Source organism: Anomaloglossus baeobatrachus, chromosome 5 (assembly GCF_048569485.1).
Source record: "Anomaloglossus baeobatrachus isolate aAnoBae1 chromosome 5, aAnoBae1.hap1, whole genome shotgun sequence".
Classification (NCBI taxonomy): Eukaryota; Metazoa; Chordata; class Amphibia; order Anura; family Aromobatidae; genus Anomaloglossus; species Anomaloglossus baeobatrachus.
The window spans coordinates 556873280-556895628 of NC_134357.1; the positions used below are offsets into that span (position 1 = coordinate 556873280).

Below are 22349 nucleotides of genomic sequence, written 5' to 3' on the forward strand. Positions count from 1 at the left end.
CCACATTTCCCATGTGCGACGTGGCGGGTACTATCGCGCTCGGCATCGCTAGCCGATGCTAGCGATGTCGCAACGTGTAAAGCCCGCCTTAGATACAAGGACTGTATCTTAGATGATAGCAGTAAATACACAGCACAGCCATCACACGTGATAGGATTAGACAAATGGTTCTGACGACTATTTCACAATATAGAATTACATACATTTCTCAGCGGAATGTATCACACATGATTAGATTAGATACAAGGATTGCAATTAGATGTGATTTTTTTTAACTTTCTTTTAACCGTGCTTTGCAAACTGAGCTCTTCTAGGTCAGTGTAAAGCCTCATTCAGATGTTGGTGATGCATGAGTGTCTGAATGAGACTTTACACTAACATAGCACAGCAGAGTTTTCAGAGCACTGAAAAAAGGCAGCCGTATTTACCAATAGCTCAAAATATTACATACATTGCAGGATGCAACATCCCTATGATATAGGGGGAGACAGCACAGGTACAAAATACTGATGGAACAACTACTCACAAGCTTACATTCATGGAGGGACTGGTTGCCCAGTATTATAAATGCACACAGATAAGAACTGTATAGGTAGCCATTCACACAAATTAGTGCATTGCACAGTAACTGGTTACAGCATTTGAGTGATGATCATACTATTAGTTCAGGCGGGTTGACTAGCAGTATATAAGTGCATTCTATAAGGACACCAAATGTATGGTATTGTTCATCCTAACCTTACAAGTTGGACAGGCAATGAAAGAGGAAAGTAAATTGTAGCAGAGCTGATAGAGGGGTTTGCAAGGCAACACAGCCACACATTGTTCTTCTCTGAAAGGTGGGAGTCATCTCTGCTCTATATCCAATGTTGTCTAATCATGCAGGAGGTTAGACCAGAAGATCAGTGCTGTACCCTTACATTTCACACACTAAGAAACCTTAAGCTAGGGTGGGTCATGTTCGGTCTATAGGATGTTGCTGCCTGCTTATGATTGGGCAGCTCATACAGGGAGAATAATACAAGCTCCTAGTGAAAAGTAACTAATACCCTGTTAGACATAAAAAAAAATGAGCTCATTATTAGAGATAAGTGAACCTCAAGAGGTTTGATTCTGTTTGTGATCGCCAAATTCACCCATGTTCATCAAAAAGCTGCCAAAACAGCTCAAACTGTTTTACAGTGGAGCCACACTGTTGTGGAACAGCCATTCGCTTTGTTGAGGAGAGCCATAAGGTGAAATACTTAATTAACCTCTGACATAGAGCACTGAGAAGTGTGTTCAATTAAATCAATTCTCTATACATAAGCCAGTCACTCTTAAGAGGAAGCCAAGATGGCCCCCGATGACATCACAAACCAAACCATCAGCATGGATCCACCAGATGACGTCCCTCCCATCACCATAGTATCATCCACTGAAGTCAGACCCGCCCATCAACAGCAACACGGATATCCCCATTGGCTAGCCCATGAACTGTCCCACTAAATGGGCATATCTGAACTTGTGTACGCCCCTAGCCTATATCAAGAGGACGCATGCTTCTTCTCGGTCTGTTCGGTGCCATCTTTACTGTGACCAAGAAGAGATTTCATATCCGACTGTGTCTGGTGTGAATTCTTTTATGCATGCACTTGGTATATACCAATTCGGCCAGGCAGTAGGCAACTAGTGATCTCTGGTTAAGAGTTCACCCTAACATTATTGGTGCCCAACGTGGAGCCAATAGACGGAGACACCTAAAATCCTGATGAACCGGCAACTGGAATGGCATAACGTGCTGGACACCCCAGGAATTTGATCACCTCCTGACGAGAGTACGGTAGGTCTGCTGATTTTTCATAATCTGTAGTCTTCCTGTGGTCTCGGTGGGGTGTGTGGCACTGATTGCCTGACTGTGTCCGGTTTGTTGGGGTATCTGTTAACGGGCAGACGGGTCTCACGGCTATTGGCATTATTAATCTCGGAAGAACCGTCACATATTCAGTTGCTTGCTGCCTGTTGTGTGTATTTGTCTTGAGGGGAGATTGACTGGTAGTCAAGAGAGTATGTGGGTTTGTGAGTGGTGTCTGGAAAACGTGTAAAGTATATGGTTTGTAATGCCAAGCTCAGACTAAGTGCGGAGCTTTTTGTAGTCCCAAGCTTAGCTATACTAAGTGCAGAGCCATATGTAAGTGCCCAGCTTAGATAGTCTAAGTGCAGAGCCATATGTAAGTGCCCAGCTTAGATATACTAAGTGCAGAGCCATATGTAAGTGCCCAGCTTAGATAGACTAAGTGCAGAGCCTTGCTTTATACATAAATCTAACCTTTTTAAAGTGTTTGCCTGGAGTGAATCGGCTGGTATACACACCTTGTAGCCAAGGGTGACACCATTGGTGTCTTTGTGAATTACAGAACGCAGAAATCAGACAGGGACCACATGACAGAGTAAGGAATGATTTGGAAGTGTATGCTGCAAACCCTAGGTTTTCTTTAGTGTTTCAGTTGTGAGTCATCCCCCCATCTTTGTTTGTCTGTTGGTCTTATCTTGGCCTGCATAGAGAAAGATTGTTTGGTGTTGTTTATCTTGAGAGAAAGATGGAGAAATTGGTGAAGTTGCGTCTAGTTGTGGTCAGAAAAATCCGGATGAGAGTGGACTTTGTTGGGATGTGGGGACTCTAGGCCGCAATCATGTGATAAACCATGTGCTAGTGTTGGTGGCAGCCATTTTAGGTCAGATTTTAAAATGGTGGATGAAGCACATAGCTGAGGCAAGCATGTTTTCAACAAACAAAAGGAAGTGAGTCGGGGGATGTGTGAAGAAGACCATGTGCTCTGTAAATGTTTGAACAATGGATTGGATGGACCACTATATACTTAGCCAGAAAAATAAGTGTTTTTATCTAAAATTAGACTTAGATCGTGGACACATGTGTGTGTGTGTGTGTGTGTGTATAAATATAAATTGTGTATATGTGTATATATATATATATATATATATATATATATATATATATATACAGTTAGGTCCAGAAATATTTGGACAGTGACACAAGTTTTGTTATTTTAGCTGTTTACAAAAACATGTTCATAAATACAATTATATATATAATATGGGCTGAAAGTGCACACTCCCAGCTGCAATATGAGAGTTTTCACATCCAAATCGGAGAAAGGGTTTAGGAATCATAGCTCTGTAATGCATAGCCTCCTCTTTTTAAAGGGACCAAAAGTAATTGGACAAGGGAGTCTAAGGGCTGCAATTAACTCTGAAGGCGTCTCCCTCGTTAGCCTGTAATCAATCAATGAAGTAGTTAAAAGGTCTGGGGTTGATTACAGGTGTGTGGTTTTGAATTTGGAAGCTGTTGCTGTGACCAGACAACATGCGGTCTAAGGAACTCTCAATTGAGGCGAAGCAGAACATCCTGAGGCTGAAAAAAAAGAAAAAATCCATCAGAGAGATAGCAGACATGCTTGGAGTAGCAAAATCAACAGTCGGGTACATTCTGAGAAAAAAGGAATTGACTGGTGAGCTTGGGAACTCAAAAAGGCCTGGGCGTCCACGGATGACAACAGTGGTGGATGATCACCGCATACTTTCTTTGGTGAAGAAGAACCCGTTCACAACATCAACTGAAGTCCAGAACACTCTCAGTGAAGCAGGTGTATCTGTCTCTAAGTCAACAGTAAAGAGAAGACTCCATGAAAGTAAATACAAAGGGTTCACATCTAGATGCAAACCATTCATCAATTCCAAAAATAGACAAGCCAGAGTTAAATTTGCTGAAAAACACCTCATGAAGCCAGCTCAGTTCTGGAAAAGTATTCTATGGACAGATGAGACAAAGATCAACCTGTACCAGAATGATGGGAAGAAAAAAGTTTGGAGAAGAAAGGGAATGGCACATGATCCAAGGCACACCACATCCTCTGTAAAACATGGTGGAGGCAACGTGATGGCATGGGCATGCATGGCTTTCAATGGCACTGGGTCACTTGTGTTTATTGATGACATAACAGCAGACAAGAGTAGCCGGATGAATTCTGAAGTGTACCAGGATATACTTTAAGCCCAGATTCAGCCAAATGCGCAAAGTTGATCGGACGGCGCTTCATAGTACAGATGGGCAATGACCCCAAGCATACAGCCAAAGCTACCCAGTAGTTCATGAGTGCAAAAAAGTGGAACATTCTGCAATGGCCAAGTCAATCACTAGATCTTAACCCAATTGAGCATGCATTTCACTTGCTCAAATCAAGACTTAAGACGGAAAGACCCACAAACAAGCAAGACCTGAAGGCTGCGGCTGTAAAGGCCTGGCAAAGCATTAAGAAGGAGGAAACCCAGCGTTTGGTGATGTCCATGGGTTCCAGACTTTCCAGACTTAAGGCAGTGATTGAATCCAAAGGATTCGCAACAAAATGTTGAAAATAAAAATATTTTGTTTGGGTTTGGTTTATTTGTCCAATTACTTTTGACCTCCTAAAATGTGGAGTGTTTGTAAAGAAATGTGTACAATTCCTACAATTTCTATCAGATATTTTTGTTGAAACCTTCAAATTAAACGTTACAATCTGCACTTGAATTCTGTTGTAGAGGTTTCATTTCAAATCCAATGTGGCGGCATGCAGAGCCCAACTCGCTAAAATTGTGTCACTGTCCAAATATTTCTGGACCTAACTGTATATATATACACACACACAGACTACAGAAAATAGGAGAGAGAGAGTTGGAGCAGATGTGAGGTCCTTTTCCCTGCCACATGCCAATATGGTGGATGGAAAACATTGTGGCGAGGCATGGTTGAGACAAAGGCAGAGTTTCCCCTCCCCCCACATGCTGCTACAATCCCAACAAAGAGAAGGAAATCACGTGCTGTGGGGGCCATTTTCTATGAGGCCTCAGTGAAACTGACAAAACTGCACCCACTGAATAACACGTGAAGTATTAGTAAAAGTCTAAAATACTAAAATATTCAATATTGATTGATTGGGTAGTTGTGTTGGAGGTGGCTGTGGAAGATGGGTCCAGTGTGCAGGTTGGATTGAGGTGAAGAAGGCAATTGGATTAAATTAATATTTGCTGTGCGAGACTTAGGGATGAATGTTAAAGTTCGTTACAATATTGAAAATGATAGATTAAGAAAGCATTTAAGATAACAATTCATAAATAACGTACCTTTGCAGTAGAGGTCATGATAAATAAGTGATAAATATTCCAGTTAGGAATCTGATAGATTGTTCCTGAGAGTTGTATGTTTAAAGGAATAAATGAATAATAAAGGAAATGAATGAATGAATGAATGAATCAATGGAAGAGATATATATATATATATATATATATATATATATATATATATATATATATATATATTTGTGATAACACGCTCGGGGATCGCCTTTGCTGGGTTCAAAGGGCACGTATTCACCTCAGGCAGACAGCCGAATTCAAGGTGTAAGTGACGCTTGGTCAGGTTTATTGCAGTGAAGCATAAACAAAAGAAAAACACCAACAAAATAAATCCTTGCCTGTCCGGCGCTAACTATACACGGTGATATCCTAACTACAAATTGGAGGGCTTCTCCCTTCCAGCTAAACCATACAGACATCAAGCACTGCTCCAACTCACAAGTGTCTCCTACACAGACAGGCTTACTGTGTTGCCCAGATGGAGACCCTCCCCCAACTTCTCAGACTCCTTTTACATCAGTCCTTCACCTCCCATTAATCCATTAGCAGCCAGGTGATCCTGACCAGGCTAAGTCACATAGGACCGATACCCGGGTGAGATATACCTGCCCTCATCCACTAATCCCACATGAGTCTCATATATATATATATATATATATATATATATATATATATATATATCCAGGAGAGAGGAGAGATTTGGCTTCTTGGTGTGTCCAACAGAAGGAGCCTGTTTGCCTTAGTGGGAGGAGGAAAATACAGGTTTTTCCACTAGTTTCAAGTTACAAAGGGGGTTTCTTGTTAAAAGCGCAGCCCAAGCATGTTTCTTTTAAAAAAAAAATTAAAAAAAAAGGTTTTCTGCATTTAATTCATTGCAAATTATATTGGAAAAAGGTCATTGACAATAGTTTTTTATTTTACTAATTTAATCCCAAAGGAATAAAACTTATTTGTGGAAATGTTTAGATTTATTGGTAGATACAAGAGCATAGGAAGCTGTTTAATCAGATGGATTCCTATGGTAAATCAGCATTTTATAAAAAGTAATAGTATTTATGGACAGAATTATCAAAGAGATGCTGAACATTTCCTGATAATGTCCCCAATTTTGCAAATACGAACGCCTCTATATCCAGAGGTTGTGTTATCATTATTATTATTATTGTTGTTAATGATAATAATAATCTTTATTAATAATCTAATTATTAATAATTACAATAATTTGGTTTAAGGAATGTGGATGATTTATGGCATTCGGTGTTTGATATATAATGTATTGAATAATCTGTTTTCTTTTTATAGAATGAAAGATTGTAATGCAGATTTCTGTGGTTCAAGCGAAGGTTAAAAAAGCCATTGAAATAGTTTTCCATTATACGGCTACACATAACATAATATTTATGGTGTTCCCGGTTAAGTACAATCTACACAATGTGACTTTCATGCCTAAGTGTAGAGCTCCGGGGCCACACACTTTTTGAATCTGAATCTATTATCCAAAACATAATTAAAGAGGGGGGGGGAAGATGATGTGGAAAATCACACATATTATTTAAGGTTTTAATTTGTTCATCAATTGAGTTTTTCTATTAAGTTTTCTTTATATTTTTATCTGTAAGGAGGATACAGCAGACATACATATATCTCATGATTGCTCTGATGTAACAAGAATTGTTAGGTTTTGAACATGTCTCAGATGAGCCCATTGCTAATGCAGATTTTGAGGCTTTCCGTAGATGGATCCAGATACCAAGATGCTGGTTGATTCTACACTGGATATGCTGAGGTTACGCAACATGAGGTAATAAAAATCGAACCACTCGCTCCTTTCCCATCGGAATAGGAGAATGAGATGAAGATTTGGGATCACTGTGGTTCTTAGAGCGGAGGGGGGTAAGATAGTCAAATGTGGATTGTGACGAGATAAACCTATAAAGACCGTAGAGTGGGTGTGAGCCCAGGTGGAGGCTCTCCTGTTATCAAAGGAGCCCGGTGACTGATGGAGCAGCTCGCACAGGTGCAGACAACAAAGAAGCAGTGGACGGGCCTAGAGTTGAGCGTCCTTTACCAATGCAGACCAGTAGCACACCTCGGTGGCTCCTGTCACGTCCGTGACATTGGTCACTACTTGTGTTTTTAAATCCCTACAGAAACAAGTGATTCAGCAAGGGATGGAGTGTGAGACGCAGGGAGCCAGTGACTGAGCAAGGTCTGTGGATAAAGGGCGGTAAGCTTTCTCTGCCATGAGCGCTCTACTCAATAATGGCTCAGGTAACACATGTGACAAAGGTGTTGGGATGGACAAGATATGGGCGGCACCACTGCGTCAATACCCAGGTGGCCAGACACGTCCAGTCTTGTAAGATGTGTGCTTTTTAAGATAGAAAAACTGTAAAGACCTCGTAGCAACACCCCCCTCATCTGCTCTACTGCTCCGGTGATTGCAGATTAGTCATATACATCTACCATGAGTAGGTTTATATGAGTTTTGTGCGTGTTGTGTGAATTTCTTTTCAGGCCTGCTGTGAAACATATCCAGTGTGGAAAACGTTACTGCTGAAAAACTCATGATGCTGGTGCTATGTAAAGATGGAGTTCCTAAAAAGTGGTAAAAGTACATATTCTATAGCAGAGGTGATTAAAGAGATCTTACAGTACCTGGGGATGCCCCTGATGAACCCCCGTCTGCCACTGTGAAGAGGGGAGAAACGCGTCGGGCTTCTTTCATGCTAAGTGTCTGACAAATATGCGTTTATTTTATTAGCCTGAGTGTGAATTGGACAGTGGAGAGTCTGTGATTGGACAGGATCTCCTCATGACTTTACCTGGCCTTATTATTATTATATTTATACAGTGGGTACATGTTATACATGTGAGATATTCAATTTATTTTAGGGTTTGGTCCTTGAATTTGCTATATCATATTGATTTAAGCTACCAAACAGCTATGTAAAATACAGAGTTTGAATATTTAATCTTTGGGAATGAATTAGATATATATAATTGCATATTGACGCCTCTTTATCCCCTGTATTTCACGGTTTCTATATTCCCTCACTGACATTAGCAGCACGTATTAGCTTAGCAGTGTAGGGATAGGGAGGGTGAGCCGTCGGTGAGCGGGGGCGCCAATTCGCCTTATAGGGTGCCGACCTCCGCTACGAGGTAGGGAGAGTTTAGGGCTATTGCCCCAATCCCTGCCCCCTCCTTTATTGGAATATTTAATTGTGTCTATAGTTACATGGGTGTATGTTGTTTGGAATTTTATTTTTTTTTTAACTATATTTTTATTCAAATTTTTCAATAACATAACACTGGCATAAGCGAATTCAGCATTGCAAATTCAACATTACATTGTCATGTTTGATCATCCCAAATTCCATACCAATTTTTAAAATCAATAACCGTAACATGGCAAGATAAAGCAAAGGAAAGCAGCGACCCCTTAACCCATCATTCTTATCATTCCCCCCATTGAACCCTTGTGAACATGGTAATGACATACAATAAAGAAGTCCCACTCAAATCGGTTATTTCCCCCTCTCCTTTTAGTCAGCTTTCAGCCTTTCCTCCCCCACCTCCAAGCCATCCAATGTACCCTTCAATTTTTCAGTATGATACCAGACTGTGTCTTTGAAAGGTGACATAATCCTGACTATCTCCTCCCGAGTACAATAGGCCAGTATGAATTTCTTCCATTTGGTAAAGTGCTGTCGTATTCTATCCGCCCTCCTTTCTGCATCCAATCCTTCTATTTCAAGAAGATGCATGAGCTGACCCAAGATCTCTTCAATCGCGGGGACCCTAGACTCCAACCAATTTTTTAGTATCGCTCTCTTGGCTGCCAGAAGTATCACATGTATAAGTCTGGGTGGGTTAGTCATCTTCCCTTTGGTATCGTTCCCCTCCTCCCAATGGTGAAAAATAGCGAACCCAGGTGAGAGCCGAACTTCAAGACCCCACACCTTCTGTATACAACTTGTGATCTGTGACCATAATGGACTCAAATGGGGGCAGGACCACAACCCGTGAAGGAGATCAGTTCCACTACTCTTACACTTAGGGCAATACGTAAGCCTGTCTGGCTTTGTTGCTGATGGAGGGAGATTAAAACCATAAATTGCCTTGTGCATAATTCTAAATTGGGTTTCTCGCCAATTCTCATTTAAAATTGATTTACGAAGAGCATTCCACCCTCCCCTAATTTTTACCCCCATAGACGGGTCCTCAAATTGTTTTTCCCAAGATTTAAATAAACCTTCCGGGTGCTGTCCTATTAGTAGATCACGTACGGCTCCATAAAGAAAAGAGATAGATGATGAAGTTATTGAGTTCTTTACCAGACAATCAAAAGAGTTAAATACTACCTCCTGGGTCACATCATGCAACTGAGTCATAATACTATATCTCACTTGGTCATATTGGATTACTTGGTTAGGCCGCAGGCCATACTGCGCTATAATTTCGTCTCTACTCAACCATCTAGGCTCTGAGGTGTGCAGGAGATGAGCAACAGTCCTTATACCCCTCACCTTCCACTCTTCAAACAGCTTATTGCTTGTCCCCTGCACAAACTCTGGATTCCCCCATATAGGCAAGTATTTGGATATTTTATGGGGAAGTTTGTAATTTTTCCTCAACGCCTTCCACGCTGCAATCGTGTCTTTAAATAAGGAAGAGTGCTTGACTTTCACTGGGAGATTAGCCTGCCTAGTATGAAGCAATGCCACCAGATCCCAAGGCTGTGCATAGTCTCTCTCAAGCTCTAACGCTGAATAATGCCTAGAGCCTTTAATCCAATCCAATATATATCTAGTCAAACAGGCTATATTGTAACCCCGAATGTTCGGCAAACTCAGACCTCCATGAACCTTAGATGCCATCAACTTCTTAAGCCCTATACGAGGGCGTTTCCCCCTCCAAATGAAGTGTGAAAAAGCTCTATTTAGCTGGACAATATCTTTATGCTTGAGAAGCAGGGGAAGTGTTTGAAGATGATACATTAATTTTGATATCGACATCATCTTAATTAGGTGGACTCTACCGATTAGGTTCAATGGAAGGTCGTGCCATCTTTTAAGATCTTGCTCTATTTGGCTCAGAAGGGGTGGATAGTTTAGACTATAAAGGGTTGCCGGAACCTTACCTATTTTAACTCCCAAGTATGTGATATATGACTTAGCCACTGTAATTCCTTCAAAAGGGTTCTGCTCCCGTGTTTGAACATTTGTCCCTCCCAGGTATAGGAGCTCGCATTTTGACGCATTAATCTTGAAGCCTGAGTACGCTCCAAACTCTCGCAAAATTTGTAAAATCTCGGGGACCTGCTGAGCTGGATTCGAAAGGAAAAGCAAAATGTCATCCGCAAAAAAAGCTGACTGAATTTGTCTATTATTTACAGAAATACCCTGGAAGGTGCTATGTGTAGATAACAATCGTACCAATGGTTCCAGAGCCAGATTAAAAAGTAATGGGGAAAGGGGGCAACCCTGTCTGGTTCCTTTCAGTAACGGAAAAGGGGCTGACAGATATCCTGGAATGTAAACTTGAGCCTTCGGATTTGTGTAAATTTCTCTAATGTAGGTATAAAATGACCCCGAAAAACGCATTTCATCTAGAACTCCATAAAGCCATGACCACTCAATATTGTCAAAGGCTTTCTCGGCATCTATTGTAAGCAAAGCGGGAGATTCTCCTTTCAGAGGCTGAAGGTTAACCCTATCCAGGACAAGAAGAACTTTTCTAATATTTAGTGTCCCTGATCTTTTCTGAATGAAACCGGCCTGTGCTGGGGAAATCAGTTGGGGAAGAATTATAGCTAGACGATTTGCCATAATCTTTGACATTATCTTCATATCTAGGTTGATAAGTGATATGGGCCTATACGAACCCGGATCCTTCGGGTCCTTCCCCTGTTTAGGGATCAATTTTATATATGCCCGGTTATTATTTTGGAAAGACGCATTACCGTCTAGTATGCTATTATACAGCTCTAGTAATGTAGGTAAGATCTCTTCCTTTACTGTTTTATAGAATTCTCCCGTAAATCCGTCAGGGCCAGGGGCTTTATAATTATGCATGGAGTTGATTGTCCCCAATACTTCTTCCCCCGTAATTTTGGCATTCAGAAAAGTGCGATGCTCTTCTGTGAGTCGAGGTAGTGTCACTTTAGATAAAAGATTATTATCGGGAAATTTGTCTCGCTTTTCCGACGAATAAAGGTTTCTATAATACGTGCCTAAAGTCTCAATTATTGTCTTAGGGTTTTTGTGTATCTCCCCCTTTTGATTTTTTATTTGCATGGGTCCCTGAGTTATAATCCTATTTTTCGCTAAGTTGGCCAGTATTTTCCCTGCTTTATTTCCAAAGCGATGTAATGTAGCTTCTTGCATTGACCTAGCCATTTGTTCCCGTTTTTCCGCCCACTCATTAAAAGCTCTTTGGGCTATTACCCATCTATCTCTATGGTCCCTATCAGGATGCTTTTGAAAAGAAGTATATGCTTCCCTCAATTTATGGGAGGTTTCAGTAAATTTAAGATGAGCCTTTTTCTTCAAATAGGAAACATGTGCTATCGTTCTGCCCCGTAATACTGCCTTCGCCGTGTCCCATAATAACATAGGTGTTTCTTTATGTTGATCATTATGTACCATAAATTCCGTCCACCATTCCTTTAATTTCAAGGAAAAATCTTCGTTATCTTTAAGGAAGGAAGGATATCTCCACAGATAGTCCGTTCCTCTGGGATAAATGTTTGCTAGGTCTAGCACCACCGGGGCATGGTCAGAAATCACCAAATCCTGGATAGTAGCTGAGTGGAGCGCACGTACCAGGTTCCCTGAAATAAGGAAGTAGTCAATGCGAGACCAGGAGCTATTAGCATGTGAATAGTGCGTAAATTCCCTATCCTGAGGGTGCAATAGTCTCCACGCATCCCATAAGGCCGTGGCATTTAACAGAGGACGCATAACTTTATCATGGCCACGCGGTACATTTGGGGGGCCTTTAGCATTTTTCCTGTCCTCTAGCACAGATACCACCGAGTTGAAATCCCCCCCAATTATTAGATTAAAATGGGCATGTTCTAAAATTTTGGCCTCAAGTCGTTGAAAGAATGATTTGTTGTTTTCGTTCGGGGCATAAATATTAAAGATTTTATAAATTCCTCCAGGTATCTCCACTGAGACCATCTGAACCCTACCTTCCGTGTCCGCATATGTTTCCAGGACTTGATGTTGTAATCTCCTACTGACTAATGTAATAACACCTGCTTTCCTTTTAACTGAAGATGACCCATAGACTCCTCCAACCCACAATTTCCCCATCCTCTGCATGTCTGAACCTTCCAGATGAGTTTCCTGAAGGAGTGCAATGTCCGGTTTGAGGCGATTAAGGTGGCGTAATATCTTAATTCTTTTTTGGGGGGAACGTAACCCCTTAACATTCCAGGTGACTATTCTCATAAAGCACATGTAATAAATGGAAATCCTGACTTTCGTTTACCATGTTTTTGCTGCCCTCCCTTGCCAAAAAAAAATTCAACCAATTAGACAATTGAACATAGTGCTCACTTGCAATAATGAGAGTAGTAGTAATAATAATAACTCTGTGTAAAATCTTTGCTACTTCACTTGAATCCAAAATCCCCAAACATTTCAAACATCTCCCTCCCCTCCCCCCCCCAACTATACCAAAATACTCAGACTTCACTTTTTTCTGATCACTTTCCAAGCTCAGTCAACCTTATACTTGTATAGCATTTAACCAATATAAAGGACTGTCCCACCTACAAAGAAAGAGAGAAGGAAAAAAAAAAAAAAAAAAAAAAAGTTCTCTTTCCTTTCCTCCGCCTCAGATTTCTTAAACTTTTTCCACTGCGGCTTCTCCAACCTAAATCAAAAACAGGTGTCCCACCTTGAACTTTACACATCCGACATTTGTCTATTTGTCTTAGGTTCCCTTAAGTTCCTTGTTTTGCTGTCTCCGGTCCTTCGGGGAAGCTGTAGCGAGCTTCACAGAGCTCCCTTTGGTCACTCTCTGGTTCGGTGAGTCGTTGCGCCCTTGTACTGGAGACTTCCTGAGGTCACGAGGACTGCTGATCCGCTCAATAAAGGCCTCTGCCTCCTTTGGACTTGAGAAAGAATTGTAGGATCCATCCTGATGTCTGATAATCAACGTTGCCGGGTACTTTAACTGGAAGCGTATATTTCTCTTAAATAAGGCAGAGCATATGTATGAGAATGCCCTCCGCTGCCGTGCGACCTCTGCAGAAAAATCCTCGAAGAGTAAGATGCGCGAGCCTTTCACCTCCAAGGGATGTTTCAATTTCCTGTATGCCTGTAATATTTCCTGTTTATCGGAGAAGTCCAAGTATTTCATTATGACTTGTCTTGGGCGTCTGTTATTTTCACTCTCATCACCTCTCCTTGGCGGACCAATGCGGTGCACCCTTTCCACTTTTCTCCTTCCTGCTACTCCCAGGGTTGTAGGAATAGTGGATTCACACAATGTACGTAGCTCACCAACTGGGTATGTTTCAGGCAGGCCGACAATGCGCAAATTGCTTCTTCTGGAGCGGTTCTCCAGATCGTCCACACGGTCCCTCAGGGTCAGATTCTCCTTGGCCAGACACATGACTGTAGTGTGGTCAGAGCCGAAGTCCTCCTCTAGCGTCGACATTCTGGTTTGCATAGCCGCAACCTGTTCCACCGTCTCATCAAGTTGGTTCTGTATGGCACTGAGAGCTGTTGCTATTGATGCTTTAATTGTAGCGGAGATGTCAGGTAGCAAACGATTGGCGACTTCATCAGCCAGGCACTTATAATCCATACCCTCCATTGTTTTGAATACATCCGGGTCCCCTGGGAATCCTCCATCTCCATCTGATGAGTATTTTCAGGTGACCGAGGGACACTTAATTCTGTATGGGCAGTCACAATCTTTTTTTCACACTGTACGCTGGATGTATGAGGATTTTGTGTTTTGGAGCTGCTGCGCAGCAGGTATCTTTCCATCAAATAGTGAGTGAAGGGACGTAAGTTTTGACACTGATTTAGTGTGGGTTGTCAGACAAATCTTGATTCTGCTCCCCCTTTTGTTTATTCTCACTTTCACCCCTTTCTCCCCCCTGCCAGAGTTATATGAATTCTCACTGTCCTGTAACTTTGCAGGGATGTATGTTTAAACTTCCCTCCTTCAGCTTCTTTCACTTTCTCCAGAGCTTTGCATTGATTCTGTATGCCTAGAGATTCAGCACCTGCTTATGCACAGGTCTGGACAGGATGGGGGAAGGGCCCAGGGATTCCCTGCTTTTTAACTCTGCTCTTTGCAGAACTTGTCAGTAGCGTTGTTTGCTGCTGATATCTTATCAGGACTCCAGGAGATTTATTATTCTGCTGCCGGTTAACTGTTTAGTGCTGGGGGAGTGAGTGCAAGGTAAGCCGTCAGCTGCGTCCTGCTCTCTGTGTACAGATCTGATTTTAGTGCAGGGAAGGCTCCGGCGCCATCTTTATCACGCTGCCAGATCTTGAGAGGGAGGGGGAGAGCGAAGTTCACCGCGCTGTTTCAAGTGATTATCTCCACGGCTCCCCATGAACTTCCCTGCATGTAGCAACTTCACTCACCGGTGGAATGGAGCGGGGGAGGCTGGTGGGTTGTCCGGTATATATGTCAGAGCTGCAGGGAATGACAGAGCTCAGGCGTCCTGTGTCCTACATGATCAGCGCAGGAGCCGGAAGTGGAATTTTAATGATTATAACATAAAAATGTAACGATCCCCAAGATAAGGGTGGACGCTGGCAAATCATGTAACAAATGTTCCTTTTTCTTAATAATTAGATCTTTAAATAAGATATTTTTTGGTTTAGCACCTGGAATGTGATTATATTTCTCACAGATACTTCAGATACAATGTGATATCCTGACCAGTGATGTACGAGCCTTATACAACTGCCTATATAGTATGTTAAACATGTGTATCCTCCAATTCCAGATCCTAAATCAGTGTCAGGAGCACGTGGTCTCAAGCCAAGAGACTGGGTGAGACTAAAAAAGACAAGTCAGAATGAACCCTGAGTCAGAATCGGATGGACCGATCCAGCTTTTCCCCAATCACAGCAACTTCCATGAAGCTTGAGGGAAAAACCCATCTGGAAACAACAGCCGCTGTAAAGAGTCCATCGTACCAGCAGAATGAGGATCACAATACACATAGTGCTGGCTTATCTCACATAGACCCTTATGGAGAATTTCTAGATGGGGGATGAAACATGGGAAATAACCATGATAAGGGAACAATGGGTACAGGAACATTACACAAAAAAGGGCTCATGGTGGGAAAAATATTATCTGACCTGAACCAACCAATTATTTTAAGGGTTTAAGTGACTTTTTAAGGATAACATACACTTGTAGGTAACTGGCATTGTCTTATTTGTTGGTATTTGAAGCCAAAAAGTGCTACTCTGTGTTACTGAAGGTAATCGGATCCATGCGTAAGGTAAATCTTGTTGAAGGCCTCCAGGTGGTAGATTATGGACTCTAGACAAAAAGAGATCCATTAGAGTTGAGATACAATCAGGTGTATTCAGGTAGAAAAGTCTCGGAAGACGCGGACCGCACTCGGATGTTGACTGAGAATCAGTCTTTCAGAAACAGTAATGCTAAAAGCTGCAGCATAACGGTAAGAAGCTTATTCTTACAATTGCCTTACTCTTTCTTATCGATTAATCTCAAAATCTGAGTGAGCTCTTCAGCATTAAATAGTCTGTTTTAAGGACTGGTTCGTTACCTATGCCTCTGTGAACTGTGTGTGTAGGATGTGATCAACTCTCTGATCAACAGTCTGCACCAGTGGGGGCAAAGGCTTAGTATTGCTTGTATAGCGGATAGCAAAACGAAAAACAAAGTTGCAGTTAAAGCATTAGAGCTGATGTGTTAGAGGACCACGGTAGGGTCAGAAGGTTAATAAAGTATTTAGGGGGGGACTGTTGAGGAGAGCCATAAGGTGAAATACTTAACCTCTGACATAGAGCACTGAGAAGTGTATTCACTTAAATCAATTCTCTATACATCAGCCAGTCACTCTTAAGAGGAAGCCAAGATGGCCCCCGATGACATTACCGACCAAACCATCAGCATGGATCCACCAGATGACGTCCCTCCCATCATCATGGTATCATCCACTGAAGTCAGACCCGCCCATCAACAGCAACAAGGATATCCCCATTGGCTAGCCCATGAACTGTCCCACTAAATGGGCATATCTGAACTTGTGTACGCCCCTAGCCTATATCAAGAGGATGCATGCTTCTTCTCGGTCTGTTCGGTGCCATCTTTACTGTGACCAAGAAGAGATTTCATATCCGACTGTGTCTGGTGTGAATTATTTTACGCATGGACTTGGTATATACCAATTCGGCCAGGCAGTAGGCAACTAGTGATCTCTGGTTAAGAGTTCACCCTAACAGCTTCCTATGCTTTTAACATTAGAAATATTGAGGTGAATGAGTGACAGGTGTTGGCGTGATGCACTGAGACCCCTGCCACTACAGACAACACACAACTTGAAGACCCAACTTGGAGTCTCCACATTTCCATAAATGTGGAGCAGTTGTCTTTGGCTAGGACGAACCGGTATTTGTTCAGTAGAGATTTCAGGAACCTTAGCACCTAGCCCACGTACACCTCTAACACCACGCTTATTCCCCCGCCCACCACGACCTTGGAATTTCCCATTCACGTTTGATACACCCTTCCCCTCTTTTAACAAGCTGTTTCACAACCCTAGTCAAACACCTGTCAGTCACCTGTCACTAAATAAGCAATACAAAGGATAGGGTGTGGAAGAAAGCATTATAGGGTCTTACCAGGCAAGAAAAAAGGCAAATGTAGGTGGACATACTGACCTAGTGCGTTTTATGAAAATCACAACTCTTATAATCATGTTGTAGGATAGGTGAAACAGTTGCAGCCCCGGAGAGAATCGATAAAAATCAAATGGAAGGAATCGGGTTTATGCTGCGCTATCACTAAATTAATCGATGTTGATAGATTATTTCATCCCTTTATTCTTTGTACAGGTCAACGCATTTCAGAGATTGCAGTCTCCTTTGTCGGAACATCAATGATGGAAACTGCGATCTCTGAAACTCATTTGAGCTGTACAAAGAATAAAGAGATGAAATAATCTATCAAAATCGATTCCTCTGGTGATAGCGCAGCATAAACCCGATTCCTTCCATTTGATTTTTACTAAATAAGCAATGACCATTTAGATGATCAAATGGCAATTTTTGGCTGTACCACAAAGTAGCAATCTCTATTTAGATAATGAAATGGAAATGGATTTTGCAATCTCTGTTTAGATGCTGAAATTGCAATTTTTGGCTGGACCACAGATTTTGAAATCTCTATTTAGATGATGAAATGGCAATTTTTGGCTGGACCACGCATATTGCAATCTTTATTTAAATGATGAAATGGCAATTTGTGGCTGGCCCACAGATTTTGCAATCACTGATGAAATGCCGATTTGTGGCACACAACTTTCCCTACACTGCATGCCCCTCCACTTCCCTATTGTACACTGTCACCCTTGTATCAATCTAAACTAGCTAAAATTAAACCCTTAACTAAGCTATTTGCTAAGCAGCAGCAGCAGCGTCTCTAAGCTATAGCAATCACAAAATGGCGCATATCCGCTTTTTATATGCTGAGGGACGTGACTTAGGCAGCTAATCACAGAAGCCCTTGTGTCTGATGTTGTGGATGTTTTCTGCGCCCTGATTGGCTGCCAAAACATACACACAAATAGTTAAGAAAAACAAAAACAAAACAAAAAAAAGGTCCACCATTCCTCTGACCCCCTCACCTCATCAAACATGTCCCTCCACTAATAAAGCACCATTATCCATACTATATAAATATCAGGCTGTGATTCTTTATGGTTTAACTCCTGCCTGACATTTGACGTACCGGTTCGTCCTATTTTGAAGTGCATTTTCACAAATGGACATACTGATACATTTTAAGGATCGTACGGGCACAGGAGCTCTGCATAGTCTAACAAGTGTAAAAGGATAATAAAAGTTGATGTCCCATATAGGGACTTAGTAAAAAAGTGGTGGAATATTTAAATAAAAATTGTAAAAATATAAATAAAAAAATCAGAAGAGAAAGAACAAAAAATTAAAACAATATTATACCAATAAACACGTATACTGTATTTATGTAAAAACAAAATAAACAAAAATATTACACGTATTTGGTATTATTGCATCCAGAACAACCAGATCTAAACATCTGTCATACTAATTAACCCTTCAGTAAACACTGTAAAAAAAGAAAAGTGAAAAAAATTAGGCTTTTTCAGCAAAGCACCACAAAAAAAAGAGGAGTAAAGCACGATGAAGAAGTCTAATGTACAGTGCTGGCTAAAAGTATTGGCACCCCTGCAATTCTGTCAGATAATACTCAGTTTATTCTTGAAAATGATTGCAATCACAAATTCTTTGGTATTATTAATTTCATTTAATTTGTCTTCAATGAAAAAAAATAGAAAAAATTGTCATAAAGCCAACTTGGATATAATTCCACACCAAACATAAAAAAGGGGATGGACAAAAGTATTGGCACTGTTTGAAAAATCATGTGATGCTTCTCTAATTTGTGTAATTAACAGCACCTGTATCTTACCTGTGGCACCTAACAGGTGTTGGCAATAACGAAATCACACTTGCAGCCAGTTGACATGGATTAAAGTTGACTCGACCTCTGTCCTGTGTCCTTGTGTATACCACATTGAGCATGGAGAAAAGAAAGAAAACCAAACAACTGTCTGAGGACTTGAGAATCCAAATTGTGAGAGAGCATGAGCAATCTCAAGGCTACAAGTCCATCTCCAAAGACCTGAAAGTTCCTGTGTCTGCGGTGCGCAGTGTCATCAAGAGGTTTAAAGCCCATGGCACTGTGGCTAACCTCCCTAGATGTGGAAGGAAAAGAAAAATTGACGAGAGATTTCAACGCAAGATTGTGCGGATGGTGGATAAAGAACCTCGACTAATATCGAAACAAGTTCAAGCTGCCCTGCAGTCCGAGGGTACAACAGTGTCAGCCCGTACTATCCGTCGGCGTCTGAATGAAAAGGGACTGTATGGTAGGATACCCAGGAAGACCCCACTTCTTACCCTGAGACATAAAAAAAGCCAGGCTGCAGTTTGCCAAAACTTCCCTGAGAAAGCCTAAAACGTTTTGGAAGAATGTTCTCTGGTCAGATGAGACAAAAGTAGAGCTTTTTGGGAAAAGCATCAACATAGAGTTTACAGGAAAAAAAAAAGTTATTCAATGAAAAGAACACGGTCCCTACAGTCAAACATGGCAGAGGTTCCTTGATGTTTTGGGGTTGCTTTGCTGCCTCTGGCACTGGACTGCTTGACCGTGTGCATGGCATTATGAAGTCTGAAGACTACCAACAAATTTTGCAGCATAATGTAGGGCCCAGTGTGAGAAAGCTGGGTCTCCCTCAGAGGTCATCGGTCTTGCAGCAGGACAATGACCCAAAACACACTTCAAAAATCACTAGAAAATGGTTTGAGAGAAAGAACTGGAGACTACTAAAGTGGTCAGCAATGAGTCCAGACCTGAATCCCATAGAACACCTATGGAGAGATCTCAAAATGGCAGTTTGGAGAAGGCACCCTTCAAATCTCAGGGACCTGGAGCAGTTAGCCAAAGAAGAATGGTCTAAAATTCCAGGAGAGCATTGTAAGAAACTCATTGATGGTTACGGAAAGCGGTTGTTTGCAGTTATTTTGGCTAAAGGTTGTGCAACCAAGTATTAGGCTAAGGGTGCCAATACTTTTGTCTGGCCCATTTTTGGAGTTTTATTTGAAATGATCAATGATTTGCTTTTTGTTTCATTCTCTTTTGTGATATTCATTGCAAGCAAAATAAATTAAGTTAATAATACCAAAGAATTTGTGATTGCAATCATTTTCAAGAAGAAACGGAGTATTATCTGACAGAATTGCAGGGGTGCCAATACTTTGTCAGCACTGTAATTAAATATGATATCCCTGAAAAGGTCTTCTCGTCTCGCAATAAACAAGCCACCATACAACTCCATCAGTGTAAAAATAAAAAGCTGTAGCTATCAGAATAGTGATGCAAAATCTATTATTTTTCTATACAATTGTTTTTATTGTGTGAAGGAAACAAAACATAAAAACCATATAAATGTGGTATTGCAGTAATCGTACTGACCCGAGGAATAAAGCCGTATCATCACTTTTACCAAACAGTGAAATACATTAAAATAATTCTGAATTGTTGTTTTTTTGTTAATTTTGCCTCCCAAAAATCAAAATAAAGGAGTGTGTGCCCGAAAATGGTACTAATAAAAGTCCCGTAAAAATCAAGCCCTCATATGACTCTGTAGGCCGAAAAATCAAACAACTATAGCTCTATGGACTGTCTCTAACCTATGATCCGGTAGTGTCCATCTTTAATAAAAGAGCATTCGGTCATTTTGTTCACTTCTGAAAAGACAGACAACGCTGAACAGGGGGCAAGACGGAGTCCAAAGCAGCTCTGCTACCTCATTATAGTGAATGGATCCCTTAGGGATTTCAACTGAATCACACCATTCGAGGATTAAGAGTACAAGTGAACCTGTCATGCTAATAGGTTTGGGCAGAAGGGGTATCTGTGAACCAGGCATACGGGGAGGGGCTTCACTAATTGCCTACCCAGTCATCACCAGAGCCCCTGATGGTGAAGTTAAACTTTGTTGACAGTGGGCACCAGGTTACAATTCAGGGCAGTCCCTAGTTGTTGCGCTATACCAACAGTTTGAAGGATGGGGTGGGAAACATTGCTTCTAGGAAAAACCAGAAAGGATAACCCTAATCACTTACTCTGAGCAACCCTGTGCTCTCGGGGTCCCTATCTTACCTTTATCACAACCCTGTCTAGTGAGCAGGGCAGGAGGAACAATAGTCCTTTTCAATGATAATGACACAAAGGGAAAAAGACACACAGGCAAAATGAAACATCATTCACGTAACATTCATCCTAAACAGCAGGTAGATAAAAAAAAAAAGGGGGGAAAGAAAAGGAAAAAAATCAAACGGGAGATAATGAATAGGAAGACACCAAATAAATTGTCAAGCAGCAATCTCCAGGATCAAGTCCAAAAAGATTTCTTGTTCATAGCTCAGATCTCCACACTAGGATCATGAAAAAGGAAGAAATTACTGGCAACTATGGTGAGTACTTAAACGGGGGGTGGGGGGGGGTGTAGTGCATAAATCAGAACAGCTGAGACAACTCAGGATGGTAAGCCAAGAAAGACAAAATGAACTGCTTAACCCTAGCATGCCAGCACAAGTCTGCACAACCAACTGGAAGACAAGCAAATGAAACCAGCGCTCTCCTGTGACAAAACCTTGATGTAAATGCTCACGGTTGAGCACAGGATAAATGTGATCCAAAAGTCACAGACAGATGGAGAAGTCACATCAACGATCAGCTCTAATCCTGCCATCTCCACCGCTCTCATTACACAAGTATAAAACATATAATACTGGTGGATAAAACAAGACTGAGCACAAGACGTTCAAAGCCGTCTACACATCATAGGGAGATTTCATGACACCTTCTCTCCATCTACCTGATGATCCTGAGGAACATCGGGATCTTCTTGTTTACAGTCCTGTGGGAGAAGAGGACGGGGACATCTCTCTGGTGTTGTCCTCTTACTGGATAGACCTGGAGGAGACACATACAGGGGCTGAATTCATTCCTTACATACAGATAATTATAGGCCCTGTGTATTTAGTCCTGTCTATTACCTGGTGATGTGAGGGGCTGGGGATCCTCCATCATGGCGTCCTTGTACAGATCTTTGTGTCCTTCTAAATACTCCCACTCTTCCATGGAGAAATAGACGGTGACGTCCTGACACCTTATAGGAACCTGACACATACAATGATATGGTCACCCCCGATCCCTCCATAGCATTACTGTATAATGTCCCAGCATTCCCAGCAGTGTCACCTCTCCAGTCAGCAGCTCAATCATCTTGTAGGTGAGTTCTAGGATCTTCTGGTCATTGATGTCCTCATGTATCGGGGGGTGAGGTGGAGGCCCCGTGATTGGGCTCAGGGGTCTTCTCCATC

General features: G+C 41.6%; 1 protein-coding gene across 1 annotated transcript in view; it reads right to left on the reverse strand.

Annotated features, from left to right (window-relative positions):
* The window catches only part of LOC142313000 (uncharacterized), a 145178-nt gene that overhangs the window by 68474 nt on the left and 54355 nt on the right, over positions 1-22349 (reverse strand). The gene's annotated exons all lie outside the window — the stretch shown is intronic.